This window comes from Schistocerca piceifrons, chromosome X, assembly GCF_021461385.2.
Source record: "Schistocerca piceifrons isolate TAMUIC-IGC-003096 chromosome X, iqSchPice1.1, whole genome shotgun sequence".
NCBI lineage: Eukaryota > Metazoa > Arthropoda > Insecta > Orthoptera > Acrididae > Schistocerca > Schistocerca piceifrons.
In genome coordinates this window covers 358,687,668-358,700,066 of record NC_060149.1, presented here as the reverse complement: position 1 = coordinate 358,700,066, position 12,399 = coordinate 358,687,668, and the positions used below count along the sequence as shown (strand labels likewise).

The 12,399-nt window shown below is 41.5% G+C and overlaps 1 protein-coding gene across 3 annotated transcripts in view; it reads left to right on the top strand.

The window, feature by feature from the left end:
- LOC124722889 (calcium uptake protein 3, mitochondrial-like) overlaps positions 1-12,399 on the top strand; it is a 636,966-nt gene that overhangs the window by 135,702 nt on the left and 488,865 nt on the right. The window lies entirely within an intron of this gene.

Below are 12,399 nucleotides of genomic sequence, written 5' to 3'. Positions count from 1 at the left end.
AGTGGCCGTGCGGTTCTAGGCGCTACAGTCTGGAACCGAGCAACCGCTACGGTCGCAGGTTCGAATCCTGCCTCGGGCATGGATGTTTGTGATGTCCTTAGGTTAGTTAGGTTTAATTAGTTCTAAGTTCCAGGCGACTGATGACCTCAGAATTTAAGTCGCATAGTGCTCAGAGCCATTTGGACACTGTCATTAAGCGCAGGCATGTTTGTACCTGCAGGTTGTAAAATATCCCCATTGCGTGTGGGCTGTCGAACTAACTGTTCAAGGCAGTTTCTGGAAAACCTGTTCAAAAGTACTTCACAAGACTATCCGTACCACCTGCAGTGAATCCAGAGACGTTTGTCTGCACTCGGCAATTTAAGTCACCTCTAAGAAACACTGCATATCTGGGTATTACCACGCTACTGAGCATAGAATTTCCGTGAATGGTTCTACGACTTTTACTGCGGTATCAGGTGGGCGCTGAAAATAACGGATAATTTAGTTCACCTTGGCCTTCTACTCGTGTCCAGATAAATTCGTAGGCTCAATTTCGCCCTGTATAGACGCAGTATTTTTGTCGAAGGCAGTTAACATTTCCCATCCTACAGCCTCGCATCTGTCCTTTCGATATACTTTCCATGCCTAGCTAAATATTTCGGAGCTTACTACTTCGGGTTTCAGCCAGCACTCAGTTCCGTGAATAATTTGAGAGCGACATCGTTTCTGGAGGGCAGTGAGTTCAGGAACTTCGTTACGAATATTTCGACAATTTACTGTTATAATTTTGACAGTCACGTTGTACGTGATCCGATTTCGCTCTCTGCGTATCGACTGGCAAACGTTCCTCAGAGAACCTCAAACTACGCCTAGTCCAAAAAAAAAAAAATAAATAAATAAATAAATAAATAAATAAAATAAAGCCATGCGCACGCCCCAAGCACACCACTGCCGGATTAGGTGCTTCCTTCATGCATTGCGTCCCTGACGTATCAGGGGAGTCCTACGACATTCCACCAATAACTCAGGTCCAGAAATCTGCCGGTCGGAGTGGCCGAGCGGTTCTGGGCGCTACAGTCTGGAACCGCGCGACCGCTACGGTCGCAGGTTCGAATCCTGCTTCGGGCATGGATGTGTGTGATGTCCTTAGGTTAGTTAGGTTTAAGTAGTTCTAAGTTCTAGGGGACTGATGACCTTAGAAGTTAAGTCCCATAGTGCTCAGGGCCATTTGAACCAACCAGAAATCTGCTACTATGATCGTCACAGAATCTGTGGAGCCCCTGGTTGAGACCCTCCACTCGGCTCCGCACCAAAAGAGCCCGAACGACTCTGGTACGATGCTGCAAACTGTGAGCTCTGCTTGTACCCCGAGAGCGAGGCCAGTTATCTTCACCAGTATCGCCAGTCGCCCGTAGGAACTGAGGATGTTCTCAGAACCCAAGCGACAGGCGTCATTGTTGTCGACATGAGCAACTTGCAGATCTTTGCACCCTGCACTATCGATAGCCGCAGACAGGACCTCCTCCACATCTCGCATGAGGCCTCCCGACAGACATATAGTGCACATTGGAATTCCTTCCGGTCCTGGACGCTATTTCCCTAAGGGGCTCCGTAACGCTCCTAACACAGAAGCTCCTGACAACTGATAAATCACTCGCCCCGTGTGCCTGCTCGGACCCTGCTGAAAGAGCGGCCACCTGTCCACCCAGAATGAATGGGCGAGACAGACAAAGTAGTTTAGCGTAAGCTCAAAATTTACGAAAATACAATGATTGTGAGGGGACTGGGAAATCAACTACAATATGTTTTAAGGAATTGCCCCAGTATTTATCTCGTGTGATTTAGAAAAATGGCAGTAAAATTAAATGGTGAGGAACGGGCCAGCTTCGGAATAAGAGTCCTGTGTCTTAACAACTGTGCCACTTTCGTAGATAAACCAGTTTCAGGTTCGAAGAATATGACAATCACTTTGTATTGCAGTATCAATTCTAACAAATTTCCTGTGAAAATATCAAGGTTGCACATGTGGTATGGAACGTATTTCTAGAATTATCCTTACAAATATGATGCCTATACAGGGCTATTACAAATGATTGAAGCGATTTCATAAATTCACTGTAGCTCCATTCATTGACATATGGTCACGACACACTACAGATACGTAGAAAAACTCATAAAGTTTTGTTCGGCTGAAGCCGCACTTCAGGTTTCTGCCGCCAGAGCGCTCGAGAGCGCAGTGAGGCAAAATGTCGACAGGAGCCGAGAAAGCGTATGTCGTGCTTGAAATGCACTCACATCAGTCAGTCATAACAGTGCAACGACACTTCAGGACGAAGTTCAACAAAGATCCACCAACTGCTAACTCCACTCTGCGATTGTATGCGCAGTTTAAAGCTTCTGGATGCCTCTGTAAGGGGAAATCAACGGGTCGGCCTGCAGTGACCGAAGAAACGGTTGAACGCGTGCGGGCAAGTTTCACGCGTAGCCCGCGGAAGTCGACGAATAAAGCAAGCAGGGAGCTAAACGTACCACAGCCGACGGCTTGGAAAATCTTACGGACAAGGCTAAAGCATAACCCTTACCGTTTACAATTGCTACAAGCCCTGACACCCGATGACAAAGTCAAACGCTTTGAATTTTCGGCGCGGTTGCAACAGCTCATGGAAGAGGATGCGTTCAGTGCGAAACTTGTTTTCAGTGATGAAGTAACATTTTTTCTTAATGGTGAAGTGAACAGACACAATGTGCGAATCTGGGCGGTAAAGAATCCTCACGCATTCGTGCAGCAAATTCGCAATTCACCAAAAGTTGACGTGTTTTGTGTAATCTCACGGTTTAAAGTTTACGGCCCTTTTTCTTCTGCGAAAAAAACGTTACAGGACACGTGTATCTGGACATGCTGGAAAATTGGCTCATGCCACAGCTGGAGACCGACAGCGCCGACTTCATCTTTCAACAGGCTGGTGCTCCACCGCACATCCATCATGATGTTCGGCATTTCTTAAACAGGAGATTGGAAAACCGATGGATCGGTCGTGGTGGAGATCATGATCAGCCATTCATGTCATGGCCTCCACGCTCTCCCGACTTAACCCCATGCGATTTCTTTCTGTGGGGTTATGTGAAAGATTCAGTGTTTAAACCTCCTCTACCAAGAAACGTGCCAGAACTGCGAGCTCGCATCAACGATGCTTTCGAACTCATTGATGGGGACATGCTGCGCCGAGTGTGGGAGGAACTTGATTATCGGCTTGATGTCTGCCGAATCAAAACTTCTTGAGTTTTTGTATGTGTGTGCAAAGCATTGTGAAAATATCTCAAATAATAAAGTTATTGTAGAGCTGTGAAATCGCTTCAATCATTTGTAATAACCCTGTATATAGGGTGCATCAAAAAGAACTTTACAACTTTGAAAACTCACGTTGATTTATTCATTCAGCGTACAGACACGGTTTTGGTGTCATTTTATGCCCAAAAAAATGCAATTGCGGCCGCCTGGCGCAAGTCCTATCTGACGCCACTTCGGCCATTTGGTCGTCTATGAAGTTGAGGTGGAATGATTAGGACAACACAAACACCCAGTTCCCGAGCGAAGAAAATCTCCAACACGGCCGAGACTCGAACTCACTATCTAGAGGCAGCGTCGCTAACCTCTAGACGAGTTAAGGACAGTTATTTAGACTGTTTTGATGTTATCCACCATCTCTTCCTATGTAGTGCCACTCTCTTCATGTCTCTACATCTTCTGCCCTCGATAATCAACATCTTAAAATTTTAATCATTAATTTCAAATATTACACAGTGCGGAGAAGTCTGAAGGAGACCTCTATTCTTCAGTTGATTGTAAATGTATGATGATTGGTATCGGTAATAAATGCGAAAATCACTGATTTCGAAGGAAGGAAAAGTATTTACTGAAGTTAAGATTTTCGTTGTATTGAATACAGATTGAGTTTTGGCACTATTCTCCTTCCTGCTCCAATTTGTGCTATTAGCTAATGTCCAGGTTTTACTGATTCGTCACCCCTCTACTACGAACTCGCACCAACACACGACCTGTCGGCGGAATCAGCTGGCAGCTGCTTGCCTGTAGTGATTTATGGTTCGATTGCGAATGGAGCGGCGCCACCCGCTCCGGACGAGGCGAGCGTGTGTTTGAGGCTGCGTGTCACGTGTCTGGTGCCGCCAGAGGGCCATTCAACAACAGGAAGCGCCCTGACTCAGCGTCGCAAACCGCAAGTCTGACTCCGCCGTGCGCCAGCTCGCACGTACCAAACAATATATTCTCTTAAACTCCACGCCTCACCCCGCACGGTTGCAGGAAGTCATCTTGATGCTTTCGCGAAGAGATAGTCGTTTGTCATTGTCACTTCTTTTTCTCACACTGTGTGCTACGAACAGCATTTGCGTCCCGGTTCCAACTCTAGAACCCTCCTCTCTGGTATCTAACGCAAATCGTGGAATAAACAATCACAGCTACAATTTTGGTTTGGCTTGACCTCTGTAACAATTTTCACGTTATAACGATTTCATATTACAGCATTGCATCTATTAGTCCAATTAAAGCCGTCGAACGCTTTCAATTTGGCGGACCCATATTCGACAAAACGACGGTTTAAATCCCTGTTCGGTCATCCAGATTTAGATGTATCGTTATGCCCTTAAATCGCGTAAAGTGAATGCCGGAATGATTTCTTTGAAAGAGCACGACCAATTTCCAACCTTCTGGTCCACCTCGAATGGCTTAGTCGTTGATGGAACGTTAAACCCTAATCTTCCGTCCATCCTTTTTTTCTTTAACTTCGTACCAGGGAACATGTAGCTTACACATTAGCCATATGTGAGTGACTCGCACGCCACAAGTTATTTCTTTCGTATCACGTTTTGCAGGAGAATTACCGAAACGTTACAGAAAAGTAACAGAGTAAGAAAAAATATCCAAAATGATTAAAGTGTTCTTGCAGAAAATATCCAATACACTGATGAGCCAAAGCATTATGACCACCGGCTTAATAGCCTGTTTCTCTATCTTTGGAACTAAATGCATCACTTATTGGTAGATTTGTGGAGGTATATGGCATTAGATGTCTACGCACAAGTCATGTGATTTGCTTAAATAACGGGCCGCTGATTTTCGTACGCAGTGATGGCGCCCGATAGCGACTCAGATGAGTTCCACGGGATTTACATCATACGACTTCGATCGCCGAGACATCAACGTGAGTTTACTATAATGCTTCTCAAACCACTGTAGCACGGTCGTGGCACCAAGATGGCCGTGGCTCTCATAAATAAGTCGAAGGTGAACCTTACTTTAAAGCTTATCTTACCAAAGTGCTAAATTTGTACTTCACCAAAAGCCGGCCGGGGTGGCCGAGCGGTTCTAGGCGCTACAGTCTGGAACCGCACGACCGCTACGGTCGCAGGTTCGAATCCTGCCTCTGGCATGGATGTTTGTGATGTCCTTAGGTTAGTTAGGTTTAAGCAGTTCTAAGTTCTAGGGGACTGATGACCTCAGATGTTAAGTTCCATAGTGCTCAGAGCCATTTGAACTTCACCAAAAAGCACTTGTAACTCAAGTCTTTTTATTTAAAGCGCCCAAGTTACTATGATAAGCAGTAATGCTCATTAGCCTTATATCATTCCTAAATGCGCCTTTCTAAGGTCAAAAAGAGAAATTATTGCGAAATCAGAGGAAACGGGGATGATGTAATAGAAAAGGTCCATGAGGCATTGTGCAGTGTCTTCTCACTATTGTATTTGTACCAAAGACAACTCGAATAACCGTCAGTGCAGACATGGTGACTTGGGTGGAAGTGTGCAAGCAACTTACACCAGATCATTTGTACGACTATATCGTCGTATCATCGAAATTGTGTGTAACGAGTCAGTTTACGGGATATATATGCGTGAACAGTGTTAACATTAATGATTAACATTAATGAATACCTTTCGTTTTAGTCCTACTCTTGCAACTACACTTAAAAAACAAGTTTGTTTGCACAATTTTTAAATAGCAATCCGTCCATGAAATAGAAGTTGTCCAGGAGAAATTGTGTTAGGTTAGATTTAAAACTTGATTAACTACCTACCATATCGTTTGCTGTGCGACTGAAAAAGGCTTGATACTTTGCGTCCAGACATAATTTTCTCTCGATTTACTTATCACAGAGCACAAACGCTTTGTTATTCTTCCCTCGTAACAAAATTCTTCACCATGGCTACATTTGGATAGCTGGCTAAATTTTCGCGTCTCTGTGTCAATGCTTCTAAAACTTTTACACAGCTCTGTTCACGAAGTTATATTCTCTAGGCGGATGGCAGCTGTAAAAGACCTTTACAATTGTGGCGAGTGGTGCTACAAACGGACACCCCTCGCACTATGTTTAGTGCACACTCGACTTCAGTGTTTCGGTTTTTGCTGGACTAATAGCGTTTTCCTACTTTTTGTGACTTTCGTCTTGAGAAACTTACAGAATTTCGACCCTTTCGTGTAAGTCAGCTGCTCAAGTTAGGTAGCCTCCTCCGTTTTGGTGGCAAAATATGAACGTTTGTGGGATTTCCATGTATATAGAGTGGTGAGTTTATGTGCGGGTAATGATACGTTAGGGCCGGCGGTCTGTGTCGCGCCCATTATCCCGCGCGCCTCTTGATTTACATCTTGTTAACCGTTCACACCCGATCGCCCTAATCGCTTTATACTCTACTTTACATTCCTGTACTTAAAGCCGTGAATGGTAACGTCTCGGCCGCTGCAGCCGACATACCCCGCCCAGAGCCACCCCTTTCCCAGCCTGCGCCGGGAAAAAACGAACAGCCTGACTCAGCTGACCCTTTTTATCAGCAGGTGCGGCTGTTTTGCTCGAGCTGGTGATACCATTTGATGGTGACCTAATTGGGCCGATTGATATGCTAATTGTGAGTGCTTGCGTAATGAGAAGGTATCGTTTCCACGCGATATATCAACATTACGAGTTTTACATTTACATCTATATACGCGTGGCTGAACTGCAGTTTCCAGTAACACGGACATTAAGCAAGTAACATTCTCCAGTATTGGGAGAAAGTCACACTGAATATGAGAAACGTGAAGTGTGTCCACGTAAAAGAGAGTGAACGGTGAAACTGTGTGACACAACTAAAAGTTGTTCGGAGGTAACAAGATTCAGCTAGAAATGGCTAACGGTAAGTAGGTAAGCAGCGGAAGGTACAAACATAGTACAGAAAACAACTCTGTGTGGGCGGGAATGAACAGATTTGCTGCTGAATTAGGAAAATTATGTCTGACGAAGGATCAATTACTTATTTAGCAACAGTTAATAAAAGAATGTTTTTATTACAGCTTACGATGTTAGCTAGAGTGCAGTAAACACGGTATAATGAGTCAGAACCTTAATTTTACACAAACTGATAGCTAAATTTTAACTTGGCTCTACTTGCCTTAAAATGGTCTACGTGGAGAACATATCAATAATGCAATCATAAAGTGTTCATTATGGTGCTTGACGATTAAAGGTGTACGAAAAAGCTAACGCCATAGTCATATTACCAGCAACCTACGATACGTCCTACGCAAAAAAATTAAATATTGGAAATCTTTGTGCAAGACACGTGTCGCAGTTTCTGAATAAGTAATGACCAAAAGTGAACGCAAAAACGAATTCCTTATAAATATTTGGATCGTTTACTAAATAAATCGTTATTACAGTTATTACGTGTGCCCCACATTAACTTCAGAAATGAAAACAGTGGGCGGAAGCCAGCACTTAAAATGACGAAGCCTACTTCATCTCCTGTAAAGGTTACGGCGAGTATCTTCTGGGATGGAAAGGTTTTTTTTTTTTTTGTTATCAATTACCTTGACAGGGTTAAATGAACAACCGGCAAACAGGATGAAACTACGAGGGAGCAGGCCTTAATAGAAAGGAAAAAAGCTCCTATCTACTTTGGAAATGGGAAAATTGAGAGATTGGAAGTACAAAGTGATGGAACATCCATCCTATTCACCTCTGCCTTCGAATTATTCTCATGTCTAACGAAACTCGTGTCTGGAAATCTTGAGTGCAATGAAGAAGTTATAACAGTTGTAGAGAATATTTTGCAGACCTTCCGGAATCGTTGCCAGTGGATAAAACGTGGACAATGTGCATTTACCGAAAGGAAAACTACTTTATAAAAAGATGCATTTTTCACATAAAATATACAGCTCTCACAGACCGAGGAACTTTCTCCGTGTTTAGTGTAATTACCTGTTCTGATGAGTACTGACAGTATAAAAAAACAAACACACACACACACACACACAAACAAAGATTTAAAGTTGCTTAATTGGTTCTGAAAGGTGTTGATTACCCAGGAAAGCCCGTTTTCAATAATTTGCCAATAACTATAGAAAGATTAGCTACTTGTGAAGCACAGTTTAAGAGGAGCGAGGAGCAGAAAGGATTTATTGGTGGCCAACTCCTACTCCATTGACTAACTGCTCACTAGTAAAAAAATTCCCTGCGGGGTCAGGGATTTTCACCTGCCCCGAGATGACTGGGTGTTGCTGTGTCGTCTTCATCATCATTCATCCCCATTACGGTCAGAGGAAGGTAACGGCAAACCACCTCCATTAGGACCTTGCCCAGTACGGCGGTACGCGTCTCCCGCGTCGTTCCCCTACGCTCTGTCAAGAAGCATGGAACTTCATTTCCAAAACAAATTAACGTATATGTTATTAATAATGTCAAAGTGTTACATATAAGCGGACTTCTGCTCATCTTCAGTGCCGTAATGCGGTCTGTTGTTAAATTATCTTACGCACATCGGTGTATATAGATTACACCTTTGTGACGAGTTTCGTATTAATCCTTAAATAAAAAATGAATCAGATATAATGCTTATTCCACTTGTCGTAGTGTATGTGGAAGAAACATAAGGATATCTGTTCTTTTGTATATTTGCGTTAATTATTTTTGTTTCTGTGACATGTTCTACCTCCTTCAGGTTCTCCTCAGTGTGGATGTATTGAATGAAAAGTATAGGGTAAGGTGGTAAAATTTCGATATAGGTACTATTCCCGATCTACGTAAGGTTTCGCGCAATTTTTCAGTTTCGTAGTGTTGGTAACGCTGCCTTTGTGTGGCGTTGCAATGCGGAAGGTTTTTGCAGCTCCTGTCTCTTCCTTGAGTCACCAGTTTGTGCTACAGAGATATAAATTTTTCTTGTTGAGCGGTAAGTGAAGTTACTCAGTTTTATCCACTGTTATAATCTGACTAGTTGCCATGTGCTTGTAAATTCTATATTAGTGAGGTTAGAGACTTGTTTTCCGTTCCCACGTGTTCAAAGGCATCTATACAGAAAGACTGTATGCCATGTGCTGCCATTTCTTGGTACAGTTCAGTACTATTTACTCATTACATACATTAACATTACACTAATACTTGTTCCATAGATCATGAATACGACATTTCGTAATACTGTGGAGCGTGTCAGTTTGCCGCGCGGGGTAGCTGTACGGTCTTAGACACCTTGCCACGGTTCGCGCGGCTACCTCCGTGGGAGGTTCGAGTCCTCCATCGGGCAGGGGTGTGTGTGCTGTCCTTAGCCTAAGTCAGTTCACGGTAGATTAAGTAGTGTGAAGCCTAGGAACTGATGACCTTAGCAGTTGGTCCCATAGGAAATTACCACAACCGTGTCAGTTTAACATACGTTTTCATTGCACTTTTTTTTCTTCGTTTTCCGTACTACTTCATATCTAAAAATTCATCTGTTGAGTACAAGGAGTTGTCATTCAGAAATTCTTTTAATTTGTTTATAAGTGTTGGTTGGCTATCTATCAGACTTTTAATGTTATTTGGCAAATGACCAAAGATTTTTGTGACAGCATAAGCCAACCCTTTCTGTGCCAAAGTCAGATTTAACCCAGAATAGTGAAGATCATATTTTTTCTAATGTTGTAGCTATGCATTCGCAATTGTTTTTGAATTCGGATGGGTTATCAATAACGATTTTCATAAGTGAATATATTTATTGCGAAGGTACTGTGAACATTCCAAGTTCCTTAAATAAACGTCTGCAAGGTGGTCTGTGGTGGGCTCCAGCTATTAGTCTGGTTACATACTTTTGAGTACTTTTTCTCTTAATGATGCTATAGGAAAACAGTGAATGAAAACAGGCGTAGTACGCTAATTTACTGATATGTTAATCACCAAAATTTCCAATAACCCTAACGGCATAAGTAGCTGAACCTAACTGTTTCAGCAGATCATCAACGTGTTTCGTCCAATTCAATTTCTCATCAATGCACACACTCAGAAATTTTGAATATTCTGCCTTAGCAACAGATTTCTGTTCATAGTCTATACTTATCAGTGGTGTTATGCCATTTACTGTACAGAATTGTGTACAATATGTTTTCTCAAAACTTAATTAGCGTCCTTTTGCAGAGAACCACTTAACTTTTGAAAATGCGTTGTTTCAATTTCCTCGGAAAATTCTTGTTTGTTGGGTGTGAGTACTATACTTGTATCATCAGCAAATGAACTAGCTTTGCATTTTTGTGAATATAGAGTGGCAAGTCATTAATATATATTAAGGACAATAAGGGACATAAGACTGAACCCTCTGGGACACCATTCTTGATACCTCTCCAGTTACAGGATTCGGCTGATTTTTTGCAAACTATCTGTACTGTTAATTTTAACTTTGTGTATTCTTCCAGTGAAAGATGAATGAAACCATTTGTGCACTGCCTCACTCATACCACAGTACTTAACCTTATCTAGATTAATTTCATGATTCACACAGTCAGACGCTTTCGAGAGATCACAAAATATCCCAATGGGCGATGTTCGGTTATTTAGAGCAATATTTGATCAGTGAAAGCACATAAAACATTTTCTGTTGAAAAGCCATTCTGGAAACCAAATTGACATTTTGTTAGTACTCTATTTTTACAAACATGTGAAGCTGCTCTTGAATACATTACTTTTTCAAGAATTTTGGATAAAGCTGTCAGAAGTGAGATTGGGCGGTAGTTAACATCAGACCTATCCCCTGTTTTATGCAATGGTTTAACTACAGCATATTCCAGTCTATCTGGAAAAACGCCACGTAGCAATGAGCTACAACATATGTGGCTGACAATCCTGTTTACCTGTTGGGAACAAGTTTTTAGTACTAGGAAATGCTATCAATTCCATGTGAGCTTTTACTTTTGAGTGAATTTATTATTTTCTTAATTTCAGTAGGAGTGGTGGGTTGAATTTTAATTTTATCACATTACATAGGTATTGCCTCTTCCATATACAACCTTGCATTTTCTAGTGAATAGCTGGATCCTATTTTCTCTACAACACTTAAAGAATGATTATTAAAAGTATTTTGTACTTCTGACTTTTCATTGAGTTCGATAGAAATAGTCTTCCTGTGCTCTCGGCTACCCTTTTTCCCTTTTAACAATATTCTAAATTGCTTTAATTTTATTATCAGAGATGCTAATCCCAGACATAATGCACATACTTCTGGACTTTTTAATAACTTTTCTGAATACAGTGGAATAGTTTTAATAATGGTTGACTGTTTCTGGATCATTACTCCCCCTAGCTATAAGATACATTTCCCTTTTGTGTTTACAAGATATTTTTATCCCTTTAGTAAGCAATGGCTTTTTAGATGGTTTCTTACAATTATGTTTCACTGTTTTGTTAGGGGAAACTGTTTTCAAATATACTCACGAAGGCATCATGGAATAAGTTAAATTTTAAATTAGCATCAGGTTCCTTGTCCACCTCATCCCAGTCTAAATGTTGCAAGCTTTCTCTAAAACTTGTAATTATTAATTCGTTAATTGACTGCACTATTTAGGAGGACTGTTTGCACTACCCTATGGAGCTGTGTCGTACTGTAACTAGCTGTGCATCATGATCACAAACCATTTTTAATAGAAAAAGTTTTTATTTAATTAAATGTATCTTGATCTATAAAAACATTATCTATCAGTGTGCTGCTTTCCTTTACCACCCAAGTAGGGAAATCAATAACTGGTGTCAAATTGAAAGAACCAAGTAATAGCTCAAGGTCAAGCTTTCTATCAGGCTGTTTCAGGGAGTCTACATATAAATCCCCAAAAACAATAATTTGCTTCCCTCTGTCTGACAGATAGCACAACAAAGAATCCAAGTTTTTCAAAAATAACTGAAAATTTCCCAATGGGAACTTATACACAGCTACAATTATAAAAGTACAATTATTTAGTTTAAGTTCACACGTACATGCTTCTATATGTTGCTCTACACAAAATTTTTTTAATTCTAAATTTTCCACACTATGATAAATTTCAACATCCTTGGCACCTCCTCCTCTCTCCATAGTTTCTACATACGTATGCTGAAAGCTTATATCCACCTACATTTACCTTTTCCATATATGTGA